Below are 25030 nucleotides of genomic sequence, written 5' to 3'. Positions count from 1 at the left end.
ATTTTTTTTTTGCTTGCTTTCAAAACTCCTTCAAGAAATTTCAAAAGCCACATTTTAGTTAATTATGACTGCCTGAATTTCTTATACTGGATAACATTCTATAATTTTATTTGATGTTACTGTTGAAGATAACCTTAGTCCAAGGCATTAGAACAAAGAGCTGCAAATGGAACTTATTTTTATAATATAATGTGTGCATATCCTCTACATCATCAGGCCATGTTCCATGTAATTTTCCTGTACAGGGTCCCATATCCTGTCTATTCTATAGATGTACATTGCTGCAGAACATTTAGAATAAATCTGCTACATATAGTGCATCGGTCTTATACTAATAAAAAATTTGAAAGTTTCTTTCAATTTTTGCCAGGTTACTTCCCATGGATGATGTATTCTAACATTGCTTGATATTTGATATCTGATTGATCTTTGCTTAAGGGTCATTCATAACTGGCTTAATATCTTCATTTGTTATTGGCCTAGTACATTATTTCCTCATCGCCATAATCGATTTATTCTTGATTGTCGACATTTCCAACCTATTTCACATTCTTCCAAATCTTCAGCCAAAGTACATGATAGCTGACCAGCTCATAAACTGTCCTCATATCTTGCTTCTAGAATTTAAAATAGTCCAGGAAAGTGTTCTTTCTACAGCATTGTCATGATAACCTGGATCTCTTCACTTTTCTGTGCACCTAAAATACACAATTCTTGATTCCAAAATGGTGGTCGGCTAGTGAACAGCTTACACACAGGGCTCCTCATTTCATTTACCTGTTCTAAATCTTTTTTATATCACTAAAAGCTTGTGGACGTCCGTACAAACAAAGAAAGACTCTACATACTTATCAGCTTGGATTATTCATCATCTATAACTTCTGAAATTTCGTAAGACAGTCTTAAATTACTTACTCTTCTTCAAAAGTGTAGTACTCAAAGAATTTTACAAGGCCTGCTCGCAGTTGCAGCATTCAGAGGACCACATGGCCAGACAGTTAAAATCTTCAAATGAACCTATTACAATGGAGACACAAACAACAAAAGCCAAATCTTCAGCAATCTTTTCACCAGAAAAGGAAAATCTATCCAAAAGACAAAAAACAAATAAACAGATCATGGAATCTAACAAAAATAACTCCAGTATTAATGAAGATCTCAGCTTCCACATGGATGAGTTAAAACAGGCCCTGCAACCTATACACTTAGCTATACAAAACTTCTCAGAACAGCTTACTACTATAAGTAAATCCATCACCCAAATTGTTGAAAGAGTGGACACACTTGAACAAAAAACTCAGTCAAATGAACTACAAATACAATCCCTTACTGATGCTATAAATGCCAAATCTTCTGTCATAACAGATCTGCAACTGAAACTAACTGATTTGGAGGCAAGAAGTAGGAGGAACAATATTCTTATAAGAGGTCTCCCAGAGAACTATGACAATCAAGGTCTCCTCAACATCACAAAGCAGATATTTGAATCACTTTTACACCTCGATGGAGAAAATCCTGAAATCATCATCGAAAGAGCCCATCGTGCACTATACAAGCGTCAAGACACCTCCACTCCCCGTCAAATATATACAAAGTTGCTCAACTACCAAATTGCTCAAAAGATCTTATCTGCAGCCAAAAAACATAAAGTCTTTATGTGGAACAACAATAAAATTACCTTTTCACAAGATCTACCTCTTGCCATTAAAGAGAACAGACAGAAACTTGCTCCGTTTTGCTCTGACCTCATCAAAAGGAACATTCGCTTCCAAATGTGCTATCCCAACAATTTGATCTTTTACGTTAATGACATTAAATTCTCAGTCACTTCACTTAAAGAAGCAAGAGAAGCCTTTATTAAGGCTTTTGACAAATCTCCAGTTAATTGAAGCTACACCGACAAGGCTTATTTGGCTTTTAAGCCGTTTACAGAATTCTCTGACTTACCTGAAGTTATGGTCGGTAATCCGCTTGCTAACACAACATAAAGCCCTCTTTTTCATTATGGTTTTGGTCGCTCTTTTACCACTGAACACCTTATAAAGAGCTCCGTTTTTGTTTTTAAGTTCTCTCTCGCTTAATAGGAACATATTCATGACTTCCTGTGTGCTGTAGGGTTTCTTTAGCAGGTAACCCTCATGAGTTCACGAAAATACGTTCGTTAACTCTCTACGCGCTTATAGTACGTCCTTCAGCTTTTAGCCTCTACATAAACGCTCACACAATGCCAAATAGCTGTTTTCTTTACACTGTGAGCGGTAATAACTTTAATATTCCCATAAAAGATGACCGGAGACTGAGTATAGTCAGTTAACTGTTTTTTCCGAACACATACTCTGCTTATTAGGTCTCTAATTATTTTTATTTTTATTTTTTATTTTCTTTTTTTGCTTTAGCCCTACGACTTCTAGAACTCCTAATCTCCACTAGATGTCAGTACTGTAGACATAAGCATTCCTCGAAAAATACAAGTTGGCTATGGTCACGCACATATATCCTTCCTGGCTAACTGCTATATCTTGTCAACTATTTAATACTGGCTCGTTTGGGTCATAGTCGTGATTTCACCTCTATGCATTATGAAGCCAACAGTCACTAGTACCCTTTTTTTTTTTTTTTTTTTTTTCCCTTTCTCAGTATACCTCAATATATGACAGAGGTACAATTAGAATTATAATAGATTATGAGAGAAAGGGCACAGCTAGGAAGGAAGTTGACAGTTAAGAATAACAGATTGATAGATGTCCACTGTATGCTTGAAAAGAACATGTCATAGCTGTAACATGATACTGAAATCAATATTAGCTACTCATATAAGCTAGAAATATCTTGTCAGATAGACCTTGTCTTTATTAGCATGCTTGCAACAGGTCTTATACATGAAAACCTATATAAGCATGCTTGATGTATAATTGAAATTCTTTAAGTCTACAGTAATAATTATCTACTTTCCCCTATAATACAGTTTTTCACTGCTTGCTGCTCTCATTTTTAAAACACTCCTGCTTGTAATTTACATTATGTTGTCGCTAGTTAACTGTTTTTTGACAAATCTTGCTGTCATGGCAACATTAAAAGCTTTCTCCTGTGTTCTTTGCTATGTGTTATTAACAGCTTTCCTGTGTTCATCACTTCACCTGCATAAAGTGTTACCATATATCATATAGCAGTGCATTTATATATACTCAGAATAGTTTACAATATAAATCTGTATGCTCTTATTAGTTGTTTTAGTAGAATATGCATATAAATATTTTTGATACTTTGTACCTCTTGTTGATGAGGGTAAGACCTTAACCATTATTTCAATTCTACATATAATGTTCAAGTTAATGGTAGGAATTGAACATGAGAGTTTTTGCTTACAAGGATGATCTATTAACCACTACACTAGCTTTACTAGCTTCTTGTACATCAGGAAAAACACATCTTACCACTTACATTCCTTAATACCCAGGAAGAGCAGAGCATTCTATTTGTTCAGAGCAAATAATTTTGTTTGCAAACTGATGGAGGCTGACACATCCTCATAGAAAACATGTTTGTTCGTAGTTATAGCTGTTTTATGTATTTATTAGGTTGGACACACTTCATCTCCTAAATCCATGTTTTGTTTATGACGCTATACATCTTTCTGACCCTCATACTCTTTTACTTTTACACCACAAATTATGCACTCCATGGGCTATAGTGTCTCTTTTAGGATATGGCCCCCAAATGTGCACAGATTTGTACCTACCTTATTTAACTATCCTTATAGAATGTTTTATGTTATATAGATATAACTTTTATATGAAACCACATATATCCAGCTGCCTACCTATATAATTATTGATGGCAAGCTGTTAGCTGTGATACTGCACTTGTTTTTTGTCTGAGTATACTCTATAGATATATTATATCTCAACATGTTAAATGCAGTGCTCTATTATAAATTTATCAACTCCTTAAATTTTCTCCCTTTTGTTTCCTTTAGCTCTTTTACTATCACATAATATTATCCCTAGTAGATAACTGTTTTATTCTCAGATAATGTTACATGTTGGAGATGTAGAATAACTCAAGCTGTTTAACACGTCTGTTTGTTGAGTTATATTAATCTAGGACTTCCTATAGCTTACATATAACATTAATATTTGGTCACTTTGATGCCCTTGTGTGTTTTGTTGGCATCCTAAGTTGACGCTTAGTTGGAATTATTGTTTTTTGTACATATGTATAATAATATACAGGTTTTATTATGTTTTTTTTGTTTTATATACTTCTTTTTTCAAGTGGACTGGGTGGTTAGGCACTGGGGACAGTAAGAAGAAGTATCTTGCTACCTTTTCAGTCTTGTTTAAATGGTTTCTAAAGACATTACCTCCACAGATTTATATACACCCCACCCTATTAAATCTTATGGCATTTCCTTCTCTGCACTCTTTCCCGCTCCTATATTCTTTAACAATCATTAGTCTTAATGTTCCTTCAATATTCACAGTTTACTATTTGTTTTCATGAGTTGGACTATAGATAGTTGGAATGTTAAAGGATTACAAAACCCCGCAAAAAAAAAACTATTACTTCATCTTATCTTTAAATCCCAGGCCAATATTTGTTTCCTTCAGGAAACTCATCTGTCAAAAGAAGATTGGGACAAAATCTCTTCCAGAAAATGGATTAGAACTATCAGAGCTGATGGGGATAGCACAAACTCCAAGGGGGTTGCTATTATTATCAAGAAACAATTTCAGGGCACCATTAATCTAACCAAATCCGACAAATATGGCAGATGGTGTTATTTTACCTCTACTATCCCTGACACTACTAAACAAGTCCTTTTTCTTAACCTTTATGGACCCTGCTCTCAACAACACACCTTCATTTTAGGAATTTATAACATCCTTAATTCGTTCCAAAATTATCTATATATAATAGGCGGAGATTGGAACGCTGTTATCAATCCTAATTTAGATCGTACCAGTAATTCCTTATCATATAACTTTCAAGCCTCAGTAGCTTTAGAAGAACTTATGTCAGACTTTTATCTTATGGATGCTATTGCATTTAGTAATATCTTAACCAAAGACAACATATACACCTTTTACTCCAATTGTCACAAATCATGGTCACGTCTTGACTTTTTTCTTGTCTCCAACTTCTTTTCTAAATTTAACAACATCTTCAACAGTGAACCTAGATTCCTATCAGATCATGCTAGAATATCCTTTAAAATTATCTTTACACACTCTACACCTTCCTATTCTAACTGGTCTCTCAATAACAATCTTTTAAACAGCAAGGAGATACTGAACAGAATTAACTTTACACTCACTGACCTATATTCTAATCTAGAAAATTCCCAAATTACACCAGATATGCAATGGGCAGCATGCAAGGCAGAGCTGAGAGGATTTTTAATAAGTAAAGCCTCATTCTTTAAAAAACTTAATAAGAAAAAAGAATCTGACTTGCTCCTAACTCTAGCTTCCCTGGAAAAAAAACAGAGAACACATTCGGACCCAAATACAGAAGACTCGATCAAAGCAACACGCAAAGAATTAATCGACCTGCACTCACATGCCTACTCACTTCAGGAACAAAGACTCATTGCAACATATTCTGAATGGGCTCAAATTCCCTCGAGAACTCTTGCTATAATACTTAAAAACAACAATGGTGCAGCCAAAATTTCCATTCTCCAATACAAGGGGAAACTCTACAAATCAGACTCTGAAATAATTCAATTATTTCATGAATTATTCTCTGTTATCTATAGCCAAAATGAACACAATTCCTTAAACCCTAAAATAGAAACTTTTCTCAACTCAATCACTGTCCCCTCTATTAACCTTGATCAGTCCTCTCTGCTATCTGCCCCATTTGATATTCTGGAGATTCAAAATGTTATTAAAAATCTCAAATTAGGTAAATCTCCTGGCCCAGATGGTTTTACTACTAACTTTTTTAAAACATTTAGTTTAAAAATTGCCCCTATTCTTCTTAAGGTTTTTAACTTTATTATAAAAAACGGTATTACTGACTTGCACTGGAATACCTCAAAAACTATTCTAATCTTAAAAAATAATCATGAAAAAACGGATCCTAATAGTTACAGACCCATCTCGCTTATCAATGTAGATATTAAAATATTTGCCGCCATCTTGGCCAACAGACTCAAAAAGATAATGCCTCACTTAATATCTCACGATCAAGCTGGTTTTATGAGCAACAGACACACTTGGGACAATACTTTAACCCTGGATTCTCTAATGCACTTTACTAAAAGAGATAAAAATCCAATATATGCCTTGACTTTAGACGCTTCAAAAGCATTTGACAGAGTTAATTGGAATTTTCTTTTCTCCACCATGTCCCATTTTAATATTCCAAAAACCTTTTCAGATATGATCAGAATTCTTTATACAGATTCTTACACCTCCCTATATATAAATAAAAAAACTTCTGATAAGATTCTGATTACTAACGGAACAAGACAAGGTTGTCCATTATCTCCTTTCCTCTTTGATATATTTATAGAACCTTTCTTTCTTTACATTGTTCAGAACACGCACCATATGATTCCCAGAATATTAAATACACAAGTTGCATTATCAGCCTTTGCTGATGATTTGAATTTATACTTTCAATATCCCAACTCTGACTTTCCCAAAATTATAAATGCAATTAATAACTTTTCTTGCGTCTCTAGCCTCCAAATTAATAAGAAAAAATCACATATCTTTCCAATTAATCCTGACTCTCATAAATCTTTTTCTTCCTGAATCTTCCTTTCATATTTCTTATACTATCAAGTATCTTGGCATCAATTTTGATCATAATCAAGCCTCTATTCTTCAAAACAATTTACTAAAATCTTGGGCTATTATATGTCAAGACTTACAAAGATGGAAACTCTTGAATTTAGCTTTTCTCTCTAAAGTGGCCATTGTGAAAATGAATATTCTACCGAGACTACTCTATCAATTTAACGCTTCTGAATATAATGATATCGAATAATCTTTTCTCCAAATTCAACCAAGACATAGCAAAATTTCTTTGGTTTCCCAAGAAAGTCAGGATATCTTACTCTAAACTTACTTTTCCTAAAGAAAAAGGAGGGGTGGGCCTTCCAAACTTCCATCTTTACTATTCGATTATTTGCTCAAACAGACTTTGGTCCATTTCAAACATGAATACTAATCCACACAATCATGTTCCTGCCTGGTTGAAGATATGGCACTGTCATGTTACCTCCAATAAAATAAACCCGAGAGCTATCCCTTTTCTCTCCAATATTTCTCTATACAACTCCAAGTTACTCCCCTTACTAAAGCATAAAATTAGACTATTCCAAAAATTAATTAAAGACATTAACCTTGAAAATACTCTTCCCCTTCTACAACCATTACATCTTAATCCTAATTTTAAAATCAACAATAAGCCGATTGATCTCTCTAAATTCCCCCTCATCACAGACCTTACAGTTTGGGATCTTCTCAAACATAATTCCCTCTCGTTAGCAGAATTACGTATAACTCTCAGGGCCAATAATAAATACACAGTCATTCTCCGTCAATTACGAGAAATCATATCCTCACAAATCGTCTACATTCCACCTGATTCACGGGAAATTAATAAACTATCTGAAATTATTTCTACACTTTCTAACCCTAAAAAAAACATTTCCTCCTCCTACAAATTACTAAAACCTTTATTATACAATAATAACTGCCTTTTCTCCACTTTTTGGGACAATTTAGGATCTTCTATCACGCAGGATCAAAAGTTTCAAGCCATAAAAACCACTTTAGAACTCGCCCCCTTCAAAAAACTACTATACACCCAACTAATGTTGAATAACAATGCATATTATACACCTGTAATACTCAATAAATTTAATTCTAATAATTCCCCTGCTTGTACATGTTGCCCTTGTTTGAGAGCAGATCTTCTCCATATTATGTGGTATTGTAACCATTCTTATAAACTATGGTGTTCTCTCAAAGTGCGACTAAAAAAAATGGGTTACTATAATTCTACGCTCTCTTGGCAAACAGCCATATTAAATATTCCTCTTTTTAAGATGCCCAAATTACACCTACACATTCTAATATCTCTCTGCTCTCTAATCAAACTTTACATCACTAATAATTGGATGGATCGCACAAAAATGAGTTGGCAGGGTCTCAAAGAGATGGCAATCAAACATATATCAGCACAAAAACTCGTTATTACTTATCCTGGGAAGAAAGCCTATTTCACCAAACTCTGGAAATGCCTATTAGATGTAATCTTATGTGACTAATACTTTATCTCCACACTCTATTTGATATTTCCTTCGGAACTTGTTATTTATCTATCCACTACTTATCTACTTATGTATTCCCCTTCTTTTTCTTTTTCTCTCTCTTTTTAGACATTGCCTTCCCCTCCAAGTTATATCCACTGGGGAGTTGTTATTTTACATTTACAACTTTCTTTTTAGTACTGTTTATATGTTTTCTAGGTAGCATCCCCTTTTTATGTAAATAGTTTTTTTTTTTTTTTTTTTTTTTTTTATTTAAATAGGTCAAGATGCCTCCTATTGTTTTATATTCTTGTCATTTTCTCTGTACGTTGCATTTGTACTTTATACATATTCATTTACATGTTTCTAACTGAGGTATGCTTTGTATTTTTTTACTATGCATGCGTTCTTTGTATCTGTAAAATAATAAAAAAATTTTTGAAAAAAAATACACAATTCTTGTTTCTGTTTGTACTCTAATCTTTATTACACTGCCTAAAATGAAAGACCACAACTGAAGAAATATTATCAAATGATAATTGACAATGTAATGGAAAGATTTTTCAGCTTCTTTATGTCTTGTCTGAAAGAATGATTCATTGATTGATAACTTGATGAATAACTGGGAAAGTCCAGCTGAGTAAAATCCATTTTTCTGATGGGGTTAGGATGAAAAACTCTATATGCCTACATGAGAAAAACATGATGAGTACATATACCTATAAGGATATATAAACATAAGCAGAAAAAGTAGAGTACATAGACAAAACTTATAGATACATAACATTATACCTACCTTGGTTATACATTCTATATACAAATGATGGTCCAGAAAGGAACTAAAACAGCAACATACAATCATGTGACTGCAGTGCTGAAAATTAATGTTGAGAACACAATTATATTCTAGGTGAACTCACTATCATCATCATCATATTCCCTATTTTTTCCTATTTCCACATAGGATTGGGGTGTCAGCTGTCTCAGTCTTTCTCTTGATTTAGTGCCACTTTCCAACGTTCTTCAAAAGTCATGCCTGACTGTCACAGGTCTTCACACACACAATCCATCCATCTCTTTGGTGGGTGTTTTTATTTCCTGTCTTCTTTCTGTCTGTCCCAAATCTTCTTCATCAGCTTGTCTTCTGCTTTCCTGCACATGTGCTAGAATCACTGTAGTCTATTCTCTTTGACCATCGCTACAGCTGGAGCTACTTTGACTTCTGCTCTGATGTCCTTATTCCTTCATCTGCCTATCCTATCATCTGTCTTAGGCACTTCATCTCCATCATCTCTAGCTTTTTCAACTGCTCTGCTTTCATTGCCCAGGTTTCTGTACCATACAGTTATACTGGTTGCATCACTGATTTATATACTTTATTTTTCAGCTTCTTTGGCACTCTTCTGTCATACACTGACCCTCTGTGCCAGACGACTGCAGCCCCTGAAATTCTAGCTTTGACCTCCTTATTCAAAGTTCCCTTCTCTTCAGCTGCCCCTCCTAGGTACTTGAGCCTGTTAACTTGTTCCACTATTTCCTTCTATCTCATTTCTCAGCTTATGCTGTTTTCCCTTATTTGCTCCCATCTGCCTTCAGTTTTCCTTTCCATTCCCCTATCTTTGCTGAAGATCTTGTTCAGAGTCTGCCTGTAATGCAACATCATCTGTATACAGCAACTTTTGAATGTCTCTCCTCCAACTTGTAGTCCATCACCAGTCCAACAGCAGTGGGCTCAGAACTGAACCCTGATGCACAACCATTTCCAGAGAGAACCCCTCTGTAAGTCCAAACACTGTTTATAATTGTGTCCTTGGGTGCTTACACATAGCTTGCACTAATTCTACTGATAATTCTGGGACTTACAACCATTGCATGACTGCCAAAATCAGCTTTGTCAGGCCTTTGTCATTTGGTTTCTCCAAGTCTAGGAATGCCCAATTAAACTCTTTCCTCATCTCTAACTTCTTCTCAATTATGTGTCTTGATGATAATATCAGGTCAGTTGTGCTGCATCCTGATCTAAATCTGAACTACTCGTCCTGTGCCGATACCACAAGTCAATGCCCCAGCTATCCAGGTAGTTCTTCAACTGAAAACCAAAAAAAGCACTTTCCTGTTATAACCCAATTGCATCTACCTCCAACCCAGCTACTTCTTCCATTGAAGAGCAAAAAAAGAAACAAAAAAAAAAACCTTCGCTGTAGTGATCAGGATATTACAGTTATATCCATGTCTCCCCCAGGCAGCTCTTCAATTGAAGTACACAAAAAACAGCATGATGGATTGCTCTCGCACCCTGACAAGACTTTGTGCCTGGGGCTATTGCCCCATCACCCATCCCTAGCTATGCTTCTGTGATACTGTCTCTCTTTCTCTCTCTCTTGCTGAGATATGTGTTGCCCACCATCAAACCATTTGTCAGAGAGAAGTCTAGAACTGTCTCCTCTTCTTTTTACCTGATGCCCCTCATGTGGTCCCTGATAATTGTCATATGCTGTACTGTCTCTCCCAATAGATACATTCATGCCCCCCATTATCAACACTAACCCATATTGTCCTGCTTTAATAGATCCTGAAACTGCTGCCTGTCTGTCACAATCTTGATGTGGGCAGAGGACAGGCTCCCTCTTGAAATATCAACACTTGAAATGCTGAGTGCTGACAGGTCTAAAAATGAAAACCAAAAATCCAGGAGAAGAGCGAATTTTGAAAATCACTTCATTTTGCAGGGGGACAAGCCTTCCTGCACCCCACCCCCCAAAAAAAATATTCATACTAACTCTGTCATTGCCATAACTCAAAAAATGGAATATTTTGAGAAACTGCATCTTGGAATTGGTATATGTAAGTCTGATCTTTCTGCCATTCAGTCTCCATATTTCAGAACTCACTACAGCAGGTCCGGACATTTTAAATGGTTACCCATAGGCAAAGAATATTAATACTGCCTAATGCTTACACTGGAGTCTGATTGTAATGATTCACTAATTCTAATGATATCTCTTTCTCTTCTGAAGCCTCTCCCACACCACAATTCTCACACCACTTCTAGATGGTCCTTCTCCTGAGTAGTAAACTCTGGTCCCAAGACAAGTGGCTTTACTGCACTGCACTTCTGTCTTGTCTTCTGGATACAGCAGATGTCCAGCCTCCTCCTTCCATCATGTTATCCACTTCCAAGCTCTGGTGAACTTAGCCATCCATAGCCCAAGGCTGTCAGGTTAATAGATTTTATGTCCAGCTTTCACTCAGCAGTGCTATCCCAGGTAATCCAATATGGGCAACTGGACATTAGCTGGCCAGTAACTTATTGATCCAAGGCTGCTGGGCTTCATGGTGGGCATACGCTAGCCAATAGGCACACATAAACTCCTCCCACCATTAACATGGATAAGCTGGAATAGACTAAGTTCTCAACCCACTTATCACTGGAAAATACCCATGCTCATTTTTGGAGACATTAGAACACATGATGAAATCACTTAGAGCCAATTTTTGCACTATTGAATTGCTAGCCCTGACATGTCATGCAATCTGTGATGTCCTATCTAGAGAATGATGCCCAAAGCAGTCGATCTATGCAACTTTTCCTTAACAGTCACCCTCCTGAGTCTGTACAGCTGCCCACAACTCCATTCTTGAGTGAGTTTGAAGTGAAAATACTCAGTATATTTTTGGGGAGGTAGGAGGATCCTCACAGAAATACAGGAAGAACATGCAGTAGTCATACAGTCATTGGCCTGCGGTCAGACTCAGACCTTGTATGTTGTGCATGGGAGGGAAAGACCTTAACCATTATGCCAGCTGTGTCTTTTTTCTAGTTGAATTGTTTATAGTAACTGTATTCTCAAAACACAAAGGGATTTTGGCCGATATTTTAATTTTTCAGCAGCAGAAAACACAAGGATGCAATAGACTAGCAAAAATAATTATCTGGTATACAGTTTGAAAGATGATGCCTTTATAAAAGGCAATTATTGCCAATCCCCAATAACAGCATAACTGCCTTACCTGTTCAGGATCATGTGGAAGCAAAGTCTAGCCAGATAAGCAATGTGCATAAGGCAAGGAACCAATTCTTAACACATCCCAGGATGTGCGCGCACACACACACACACACACACACACACACACACACACACACACACACACACACACACACACACACACACATGGACAGCAGTACACATACACACATTTCATCTAAATGTGGTTCTTTGGGTGAGACAGAAAGTCATCACCTGTAGCACAAACTCACATTGATGCAGGAATAATTTAAAAATACTGCATAGAGTGTAGTCCAACAATGAAGCAAACCAAAGTGCTAATCACTGTGATGAAGCAATGCTAACCATTGCACCACTATGCTACGCCATGTGCCAGATAAATGAGAAATGTACACAGCTACTAAGTAGAATGAGTAAGAAAGCTGAAAGTAATTCAGTCAGAAGGAGGAGAAATTGTGTCATGTGTAAGAGTAGAAAGGAGTAGAGAGCTATGTATTTCAGTAAGAAGCCTCAGTGTAAGGTAATAGGTGGAGATGAAGTCTGTGGGTATATGGTCAGGAAAAAAAGACTGCTTCAAAATCTGAGACAGAGGGAGAACTGAGCTCATGCTTATGTTATTAAATGTGGTAGAGAGAATATGAATACTTGAAAAATAATCAAATGGTAAAAATGAACAGGATTGGTAAAATAAGTTGGGCAACAGAGTATAAAAGGGCAAAGGGATGGGATAGGGGCAGCTTGTAGTTGCATTAAGGTACAGCCATTCTAGTGCTTGGGCATTGATAACTGGGGAAATCAGGGTATGAATGACTAGGCCTGAAAAGGGTCTATGATTAACATTAATGCAGAGGGGAGGAAACAGTGATGCAAGATACATATGTCATAAGTGGCTATCTGAAGGAACAAATGTTTAGGAGAAGAGTCCCCACACAAGAAGGCTAGTCTCAACAGAGTATCTGTACAGGATGCAGATTTAGAGATAAATGACTTCCCAGTTACTGGTCCATAATAATGACAGATATCCTTTCTCTTTCATCTGAGCTTTGAAAATGGCTAATGAGGAAAGAGCTCCTTACTCCTTATAATAGACGCTTATTCTATTCTTCTGCTACATACATTTATTTATTTATTTATTTTATTTTGCATTTGTTTACCAGGGGAGTCTGTCTGAGCAAGACGCCCATTTTCAGTGGAGGCCCGGGGAGAAAAGCTCCATAGAGTACTAAGATTAACAATACAGAAACATACACATATGCACATAAATTATATATATGAAATTTGAGGAGAACACAGTTAATAGGAAATAACTGCTATCTCCATTAAGATACAATTGTAAGATCAAGCAAAACACTTAACGAATAGACATAAAAAAGTAACTGTAGTACAATATTTTTCATTGGAAATAGTGGGTATTACATACAAAACCTGTACAGGAATAAGTATTTGGTACAATGCAAATGTAGACTTAGGCAGTTTATGAGTTTCTAACATACAGCAACCTGTGAGATGATAACACAATAGAAGAAGTTGATGAGTTGTACATCCTGGGATGAGTTTGTGTTAAAGGGATAGGACTGAAAGTTCTGCCTTTAGAACAGGAGATATGTGTGTTGCTTTGAGGAGAGGAGGGTTATAGTATAGGAATGCCTAAGTTATGTTAGTGGGGAGTATATATGGAGTATGTTATAATATTTGATTTGGTAGGAGGTTATCCTGGGTCTGAGCAGGTACATTTCCATGAGCCAGTTAAGTAGGACTGGAGAAGGTTTTTAAAGTTATGCTTACTGTCTAGGATCTAGATTTCTAGAGGAAGGGTATTCCATATTTTTGTAATAACACTAGAGAAGAGGGAGACACCTGAACAATTCCTGCTTTTGGATATTTCAACTAGCACTTTGTTGGAGGATTTTTCCGGGGTGATATAGGATTTGGTGAGCAATTATAAGTTGGTTATAGGTCAGTAAGTTTAGTAATTCCAGCCAGTATAATTGTTTGATGGCTAGACAATTGTGGGCCCTGAAAGCTGAGTCAGTAGCAAACTTTGAAATTTTGTTATAGCGGTTGGTAAATTTATTTAAGTTGCCTTTGTTTAGATTAATTAATACAGGGGAAGCATAGAGTAGAGTAGAGAGTTTGAGATTATGACTTTACTGTTATTAGTGAGGTAGTTTTTGCATCTGTAGAAGGTTCTGAGTTTTTTATGGACTGCTTGTTATTGCTTATGCTATATGCTTGTCAAAGTTCATGTTGTGATCTATGATAACTCCTAATAGTTTGGTTTGTTAGACTAGTGTGATGGAGGTATTATTAGAAGAGATTATTTTAAATGGGGGAATGGGTCTGTGGCTTTTGAGGGATGAAACAGTATTAGTTATGTTTTTTTTATGGTTGAGTATTAGTTGTGAGTCAGATAACCAGGCCTCTATGGCAGTAAAGGATTCTGGGTAGTTTTCTGCAGAAGTTGGAAGGAATGGACAGAGCAGATTAGGGTGGAGTCATCAGCATACTGGACCAGATTGGCATGGAGAGGGGCTTTGTGAAGATAATTGGTAAATATGGTTAAGAGGAGCGGTCCAAGGATGGATCCCTGTGGGACTCTTAATATTACATGTAGAAGATGAGATAGGGAGTTTTGGCATATTACGGCTTGTTGGCAGTTAGATAGTCTTTGAAGCATAATAGTGTGGAGTTGGTTATGGTTGAGTTTTGAGAGTATAGTTAGAAGTTTAGCATGAGAGACTATGTTGAATGCCTTGGAGAGATCTAGAAAGATAGTTGAGACCAGGTTACTGTTGTTCTGTTGTTGATTTATAGTATTGGAAAAGCTAATAAGTGCGGTGTTGGTTCTGTGATTGGGGTGAAATCTGTGTTGTGTGTTAGACAGGAGATTATTAGTTAGGAGGTAGTTTAGAATTTGGGAATGTATGCATTTCTCTAGGATTTTTGACAGTGGGTTAGTATGGCAACTAGTCGGTAGTTAGATAGTTCAGTTAAGTTGCAGCCTTTATGAAGTGGTATTATGTGTGAAATTTCCCACAGGGTTCCAAGAGAGTTGGGATGCATTGTTCAGAGACTGACCTATTTATTAATAGAGAAATGGGGTATGAGATAGTTTTTGCTGTGATTTTGAGGTATTCTGCTGGGAGTTTATTGGCTGCTAGGGTTGTGGGTTTAAGTTTTGTCAAGTATTTATAAATTGTGTTGGTTGGGACTAGTTGTAGGGAGAAGTAATTTTGGTCTGTTGTTGAGGCCGTGGGATTAGGATATGCTGTAAATGTAACTGGTGTTTGTGAGGTTTAGAATGGATTTGGTGAGGTATTGGTTAAACTGAGTGACAATAATGTCTGTGATTGTATCAATATTTCGGGGTGGAGTATTGTTTTTTCCTGGTTGTAGGATTTTATTTATAGCTGCCTAGAATTTTTGTGGGTTAGTTTTGTGTTTTGTTCGGATGTCTGGGTAGTAATTTTTTTTGTCTGTTCTTATTTGTTTTTTGGCTTTGTTTCTTAGTTCAACATATTTCTGTCTATTTCTACATGAATGTTAAAAGTCTTTGAATCATAAATGAGTGAAGAGCTTGTAGATCTCATGATAAATCCTTGGGTATACCAAGTACACATTTTTCTTTAGACAGTTTCTAGATTATACGAGTTTATGGTAAGCACAAGTTCCACTAATAAAAACTGATGGAGCATGTCCTTCCAGCTAAGGTAATGAAGGACTTCACAGTGACTGGTTTTATGTTTGTGTGTGCATTGAAAATTTTAACAGTTTACTGCATGCAGAACTAATTGCATATAATGCATCGGCTAGTCATTTGTTAAAAACAATGCATGAATGTAATGTGCCCTGAAGCAGCACTGAGTGGGCTTAAGTTTATTTGCTTGTTTCATGCAACAGTACGTCCTATATAGAAGGCAAGGTTTGTGCTTTACTTCACCAGTGACTGCTTTGGCTTAAGCTATAGATTTGTAGGAGCGGTCAAGCAAAACTCCCTGACCTTTTGTAGTGTCAAACAGTTCCTATATTTGAGAGGTACAAGGACAGTATATGGAAACTGGAGTGGAGTTAAGATGCAGAATCTGTCCTGAAAAGCATGCAATCTGTTTTGTTTCTGTTAAGGAATAGAAGTCAGTCTAAGATGGATTTTTCAATAGTATTACAATCTAAATGAAAAATAAGTCTGGCATCAGCTCCTGCCCGAGCAATGCAAATTCATTTGTGGTACTGACTTACAGTACTTCATAGACTGATCTTTACTGAAGCCATGCTCTAACACGGATTTTTAGGTGATTAGGTTCCCTTTATCAGTTTCTTGCATCCAAGTTTTGCAACCTCAAGATAGTTGCATTCACTTTGGCGGTATAGATGGAAACACTTTTTGCATGTGAGGTATGAGTAGCTTGATGACCACAATAAAAGAAATGGTTGAAACAAACATGTTAATCAGTTTATTTAAAAAGGGCTGAGCAGATTCGTTGTTAAAAAAGATGACTCATTTACTCATATCAACAGTGTGCTGTGTGACAGAGAGCAAGTGATATATCTTGTCCATGTGATTAGTAAACAATGGACACAGGAAACCAAGAACAGAACCTTGATTGCTACATTTAGGGGCTGCAGTTGAGGTTTATAGGACAGATTTCTACTAAATTGCTTTGACTGGGTATGTTGCCATTGAACCAAGCCACATCTTCCTTACATGCTGTATGAGTAATGTATTGTCTATCAAATCAAAAGCCTTAGATAGTTATAATAATAATGCCCAGTTATAAGTTCTGAGCAGAGATGTATAGCTGGATGTGTTTAATAATGGCTAGCAAAGCACTGTTTGCCCCATGCTGGGCATAAGTCATGTTCTTTTTCAGCCAATATGTGATGGTGAATTAATAAACCATTTACTTGCTAATGGATCTCAAAAACAATTCAGGGGGCATTGATCTGCAAATAAACTCACCTGATTTCTCTCCAGGACGCAAGGAGATGGATGCAGCCTTTCTTTCATTGCACAAAGACATTATCCTCAAGGATGCATTTATTCAGCAGATTGGAGTCAGCTTGTTGTTTGAGCAAAAAATGTGGAGAACTGACTTGCAATATCAAAATGCAGAAGCTTGCTATTGCTATGGAGCAATGGTTAGCACATCTGTAGGCTGCAAAGTTTTTTATATATCTTTACAATAGGCTTTGAGTTATTTGTAAGAATCAGTGAAACAGCTACACGTTATTATTTTTTTTTCTTTCAGAATAACTTTTTCTGGTTCAATTCTGGCTTTCCTAATGTGTTAAAAATATATGACAATCTTGGCAGTCTGCTATTTCTATCAAAGCTGGACTTGTTCTGACAAGACAGATTTAATAATGGTTGCTATGCTAGGAGGCTTTGGTTATTTGACATAAATGTGGTGAATCATATTAAATTTCTGTTAGACATTCAGAAAAATATGAATTAAGACTTGAATTGTCTCTTCTAAGTTATGTAATAGTAGTGGTGACCAGTCAATGGTAAGTAAAATGGCACTGAAAAGAGTTAAATTACATTTTTTCTGAAAAGGCCATAATAAATTTCAGATCACTGAAGAAGTTGTAGCATGCTGCACCAAAAATGTAGCCACTTATTCAGAGAAATAACTAAGTAAAACTTAATGGTCCAAATCATACCTTTTAACCTCTTAGTGGAAGAACTCTGGACAAAGCCTGAAATAATGGGGGGGGACTGACAAAGGCCCAAAAATAGGAACAAATTTTAAACGGTGTTCTTATAAACTTAGAAAGTTGCTAGAATAACAGAATTTGAGTTAGCATGCATTTTGTGAAGGATTTGAAGTTTGTAACTCAAATGTATATCATTACTTAATGACTTTAATCCCGAGAGACTTGCCAGAAAATCATAATTTTTATGAGAAACATATCAAAAACATGAAGCAAAAATCTGGACTTTCTGTGACAATTTGGACAGGTGAAGGGTGTGGTCCACGTTTTCCTGCTGGGCTGAAAAAATCATGGAGCTCTAAGCTAGTTACTGGCCTTTGTGTCCAGGAGATCATTAAGCCCAAATTCCAAATTGCCCCAAAACACTGTCAGCTTTAATGACTTGCTCTGTTCTGTGTACAGATACCTGCTTGTTGCAGACAGAGGGAGTGTCCAGTGTTGCACTGCATGGGCTAATTAAAGCTAGCTCTGTTCGGTGTCTGATATGTACTTACTGGAAATAATGAAAAAGATAGGGAGAAAGAGCTAGAGAGAATAAGAGAGAGAAAAGGCAGGGTAATCCCACCCCCTTATTCTTACATGTGAGAAAAAGCAGGGTAATTCCACCCCCTTTTTCCTACATGCAACATTTTTATTAATTACACCCTCCCTTACTTAATATAACAAAATCCAAGCCTATACAAGCTTAGAGAAATGGAAGGAAATCACAGTAACTGAAAACTCTACGAAATTAGCTTTGAAATGAATGAATTAACTTCTATCATCAGATAAGCACTGATCTTCAGCTGGTCATTAAATAACATATTGTGAAAAAAATATAAAACTCTAAAAAATGACTAATTCCTGGTGGTAAAAGACACATTGTACAAAATAGATTCATAGGTTCAGGAGTTATATTTTCAAGCTTTTTAGAGGAGGGGGTTCCAAGAATATTGACTGTTGTAATCTCAAGTGAATATTATCTATGTAAACATCAATTTGAGACATAGACCTACAAATTAGAAGCAACATGATACAACTGAGCTTCTTCACATACAATTCACCATAAGCAAAGTACCATACCATATCATACCTGGTGATGGGGGGGCCTTCTCCCAGTTTTAAAGTTTTTCCTGAGTGGAGATAGATACAACAATTCTGTTGATGAAGTTACATGCACCTGACACCTGAGCCATGTGTGCATGTGCACACACACACACACACACACACACACACACACACACACACACACACACAAGTTAATCACTGTGAAATTTGAACCATCTACCTATTGAGTTACACAATCTAGAGAGCATTGTATTAACCACAAGGACCACAGGAGAAGTCTGAAATGAAACCTGTGACAATGCACATTTGTAAGAATTAAAACTCATTGTTTTGCAGAGAAACTAGCTTGCATCACAGATTTGGCATGTGTTGTGATAGGCAGGAGTAACAGCAGGGTGCTGACTGCAAGTAATGACATACTGCTCATATATCTCATGTGCAATTTTAATACAGACAGGTCAGAAATATGACAATGCACTGCTGAAAATCACTGATGAACAATGTGTGAATAGGTTCAATACCATTGCACACCATTCGCAATATGTGTTGCAGTACAAACACAGCTTTACAGAATGCAATGTTCAGTCAACACCACAGTGAAATCCATATAAGTTTAAATAAAACAGTCTGTTAGTACAATCTACTAACAATACTTTTATTTTTTTCAAAATCTATTCCTAAAGTGCCAAGCTGACAAATGCATTTGCATGGGTGATAGCAAAGTATTAGTGCATGCATGATTGTAAATTGAGGTATTGAACTTGGCATGGGAATTTGCAGTACTCACTAGTGCTCTGCAGAAGCATAGCTGGCCCAGCTAGAACTAGGGCTAATTAAAAAAAGAGTTTTTTTTTTTTTTTTTTTTACTTTTAAACTGTAGCAAACTGCTTATTAAAATTTAGCAAGCAGTTGCTATAATTTAGCCAAATACAGAGTGCTACAATTCTCAGGTTTGACCACAAATGCAATACTGGCTTTTAAAATTTGCATTAGAGATCAGCATCAGCTAATTTCACCCCCCAGCATCTTGCACTGAGATCACCTGTCCCTTTCACACTTGCAGTACATTAGTCAATACATCAATAACAGACATATATGTATGCATTTGTCCAAAATTACTATACTTCTGAAAATGGATTGAACTGAAACCACATTGGGACTATCAACTTAAGTGTGCATATTATCAGAATTGTCCAAATATGCCTATTGTATTATTGTAAAGCCTTGATTCTACCTAATGTCAAGCAGTAATTTATGGGAAGGTAAGATGAATTCAGTCAAAGGCACAGAGAGAGTTTGCAAAAAACAACAGCTGGAAAGTGTTGAGGTATGACAAAGACAGCAGATAGTTATAAGACCAAAAATATAGGATATTGATGACAGCTGGAACAGTGCAGACAAAAATGGCATGAAGGGCCATGTGGGAAATGGTTCAAGTCTACATAGGTAAATGGGAATTTTCAAATGGTAATACTCTGAAAATACAGGTAAATATAGTGAATTAGGTAGATTGGACACTCTAAATTGGCCACGGGTGGAAGTGTGCATGTGAGTGTGTGGTGTGGAAGAACTACCATGGCAGACCTAGTTACCTGGTAGCGTAAACTATGTCTTCAAATGATTGTTAGTGACACCCTGATCCTGTGTGCAAAAAAATGTAAAAAAGGGGTTGTGGATAGATGGATAAGAAAATTTTGTGAATGAATATGAAACAAATGAGACACCAAGCATATTATTGTTGATGGAAACCTGGAGTCTAGAAACATTATGAAGCAAGTAAGTTTGTGGGTAGAATGTTCCATTACACCACTTATAATGGCAATGCCATATAGTGCACAATCCCATCTACAGCCTGTTTAGTAGAGGATAATAACTGTCTGCTCAAATTGCTATCAGCCTGTCTATAAATAATGGTGAGGCTAAGCACAGTAACACAAAGTTATATCAGTTGTAACAACCCTAACACTGTGTATGACGTCAAGCAGCCTAAGAAATAAGGAAGAGTTCCAGTATCACAGTTTATTATTTTAATCTGTTTTTCTATAGCACAGTGGAGTGAGGCAAATTTACACATATCTTTCTAATGTGATTTAAAGCAAAAACTCACCAGATTTTGATATTTGATATGAACTGCTATTTACCATGTGAGATTACTGCTGCTCAGTGTTAGGCATTGCAAAAATTTTTGGTTTGCAGGCATATGACATGACAGTCCAACACTGTAATGGAGTCAGCAAAGTCAATGCAGATGAGATGTGAAGACAGAGTATGGGTTAATGTATTCTCAGATAGGCTCATTCCTCTCAAGCAGTGTTTCTCAATGGTCACTTGAAAAACTAGCTTGAGTCTTCAAAGGGGGAGAGGTGTGACAATGTGAGGTATTGCTAGCTATGCCAGGAAAAGTAGAGCAGTGGATGTGTAACATATGTCAGCACAGCTAGCTGGAATTTAGTAAAGAATTATATGTTATTTGAATATCAAACTGATTTGTACAGATGTGTGTATTGAACATGTGTTTGTAAAGTTGCTAATGTATCAACAGTGTGCCTTGCTGGACAGAGGAAGAAATGCACACATATTACTATATCTGTTGAAATGTATATATTGTAACAAAAATAGTTTAATCTCAGTCCACCTGACTTTGAAAAATAGAAATGAAATAACTTAGTTTAGGCCAAAAAGATTGTATCTTACAATTCTTAATGCAGCCAGAGACAAAAACTCTGTAATAGTAAGCTTCCTGCATTTTCATTGGGGTGAAATAATTGCTACTCTGGAAGGGTGGTGGTTTGAAATTATTTTATGACTTCCAGGAGCTGCAGCAGATCTTAGCAAGGCTCTGTGTATGTGTATTATTGACACATAGGTGCTAAATCCTGACAGATTCTAGCTAAGGGGGAATCATGGGAACTCAGATGACCAGATGTATGTGATGTCATTCTGTAAGCCATCACTAAAAATAATCCCTGGGATTCATGAAGCTCAGCGCAAGGCTGGCATAAGGCTTGCGCCGGCCGTGTGGCGTATATATGGAGTAGTCGCGCCATATGCATATTAATGAAGGCGCGTAGCTGCCACAGCCACATGCATAGGAAATGTGCGCAAGTGCAAGGGGCGTATCGAAGTTGCGCAGGGAGGCGTGTCAATGTCGGCTGTTGAGGAGCAACCTAAACTGCTGAATATTATATTCCACCAGCAATAGTAATCGTACCTATCAGTGTCTGTGGATACTGAAACGTATGCAAAGCATAGTCCCTGCGACCAGAAAATGAAGAATCAAACATGAATGCACGGTAGGGAATAACGGGTCCCTACCCATGAACAAATGACATGAAAACCGTGTGCCCGTAGTCCAACGTAGTGTTGATAGCTATATCATGTGGAAGTGAAACGTATCATATGTTAGCGCGCTACCAGTAGGTACGTCCAGTCCAAAGGAGAGGGTCACCAGCCGACCTATAATGTGAGGGAGGGAACATAGCTGTGCAGATGTGTCCATAACAAAATACATGAGGAGAAATGTAGATATATATATATAGTGTCAGTATGTCTGAATCATATCCCACAAGTCATGTAATAGTCACATACAAAAGGTATGTCCGTATTTCACATACCAAATGTGATAGGAAATAGCATACGCATGTAAACGAAACAGAAGGAGCATATAAACAGCCATAACAATACGGACACATGTAGGCTGAAAGGAACAGTATGATCCGTACCGTCGACCAAGATTACCACCTGTCCCACTTTGCAAGTGACAGCCCCTCTGTGGTCAGATGTGTCTTGACACAAACATGTAAAACTGGCAAATGTCCAGAGAATATAGGACATAATTCTTCCATAGACATCATGCAATAGTTGCATTAAACATATTTCACTGGATGTATATTACATAAATGTCATAACAAACAGAATAAGATACCGAAATGCTACAAGAATAAGCTTAGATATAGGCAAGAATTGTAAGTTCTATCTGCCGAACTGACCGTGGGTATGTGTCAGCCTGTAAAATATGCTGTGTTCACCGCAAATGTCACAGTAGGGTTGCCACCTTTTCAAATGGCCAAAGTGGGACATGTTTGGTACAGACATCAGATTTTACAGGCCGACACATACCCATGGCCAGTACAAAGGACAGAACATAACTGTTTTGCCTACAGAAAAGCATATTCTTGTAGCATTTTAGTTGCTTATTCTGTTTCTCATAACATTTAGGTATTTCAGATACAGAATAACTGTTTAATGCAACTATCACATAAAATATAAGAAATAAGTTTGTCCTAAAATCTCAGGACATTTGCCATGTTTACAATTACATATCAGGACACAACTGCCCAAAGTGGGACTGTCCCTTGCAAAGTGGGACAGGTGGTAACCCTATGTCACACTGTGGCCAACTGAAAAGGTGAAAACACAACTGTCGACTGTGGGGAGGCATTGTCCACAACAGTCAGACATGTGTAAGGAATAGCTTGGACATAGGAAAAGGTGCCATCCTACCAATGAGTAGAACAGGCTGGCAAAATCTGGAAGGCAGCTGTATAATCTGAACGTGTATGTGACACAGTCAAACGGGTAGTACCTGGATACACCAACCAAGTAATGACAGTGAAGTATGGGCGTGTACCTATGTGCATGAGGTATAGCATGTGGAAAGCAAACATGGCAGGGTAGTCCACACAACTGTAAAGGTACCGGCACATGTAGGGTAGTCAATGTGTAACTCTGGCCGTGTCATGGGCCAACAACCAAAGTAGTGCTCTATGGGGTGTGAGGAATTCGCGTGTGAGGGGTGGGTGTTTAATGGTAAATTCCTCAAAGGTGATACTGTGTTGTATGCAGAAAAGGTGAACCGGAGGCGTACGAGGGGGCAGCGGGTGAAGTGGAAAGAAACACAACCACATGTAGAAACAGCTGCAAGACAAGCAGACAGGCCATTGTGTAGAACACAATCCCACAAACATATGAATATGGAAATATGCGAGACAAATGTATAGATACAGCACCGTCACATACCCACAGATGGGTCCTGATGGAACTGGCCATAACAAATGCAACACACCTGGATGCATAATAGCCTACCCAGCATACCCTCCACAACACACAACCTGCCACCATACCAGAACGTCCACCAAATCCAGCCGTACTTGGTCCACTGGTTTGTTGCAGAAACAGCTACACACAGTGACCCTTATGCATATGTAGTAGGTATTGTCACCCTAGGCAGTGTCAGGATTGCAAACCATGTATACCCTGCATGTAAAACCCCCTGCACGTTTTCGTGAAGCCACAAAAATCTTCATTATCTAACTTGTTTTGGTCTAGTCCAATTTTTGGGATATCCCTCATGGGATGACCAACTTGTGTAAATAGTAGAATGGGTATGACGACATGATGTCCAATCCAGTAGATATCTGGACACAAGTCAGAACGTGCAGTGGAGGTCCATGACACTGTCCAGCCCTAAGTGGGCATGCATAACCTACCACCCAGGATAAAATACCTTTCCGTGACGCACGTGTCCAGACACGAATAGGAGGGAGAATATAATGCACACATTTGCAAAGTGGAAAACGGCATGAGGGTGAGGAAGACACTGACGTAAACAGGTCAACCCTGATCAAGTGTGAGGGACACTAACTGTGTGCAGTCATGACTGACCATACCTGTCAACCTGTGTGAGCAAGATATCTGGACAGAGCCGTGAATATAAGTGAGACAAAGGCCCAAAAACAGGGACAATCTGTAAAAATAGCTCTTAGAAACATATACATTTGATAGAATAACAGTTTGCACATTGGCATTAATGTCTGGAGTATGAAGTCTGAAACCCAACTGTCTGTCAGCACGTTCCGACTGCAGTCTTTAATGCTGAGCTACTGCTGTGCTAGAACACAACAGTGTATTACAGAGGTCCGTGCCATACCACTCAACTGTCAGGATATTCGCAGAATGACTAGGGTCACCACCTGTCCCACTTTGCGAGTAA

This window comes from Protopterus annectens, chromosome 5.part0 (assembly GCF_019279795.1).
Source record: "Protopterus annectens isolate FY-2018-M chromosome 5.part0, PAN1.0, whole genome shotgun sequence".
Classification (NCBI taxonomy): domain Eukaryota; kingdom Metazoa; phylum Chordata; order Ceratodontiformes; family Protopteridae; genus Protopterus; species Protopterus annectens.
Note: the sequence above shows the minus strand (reverse complement) of the source record.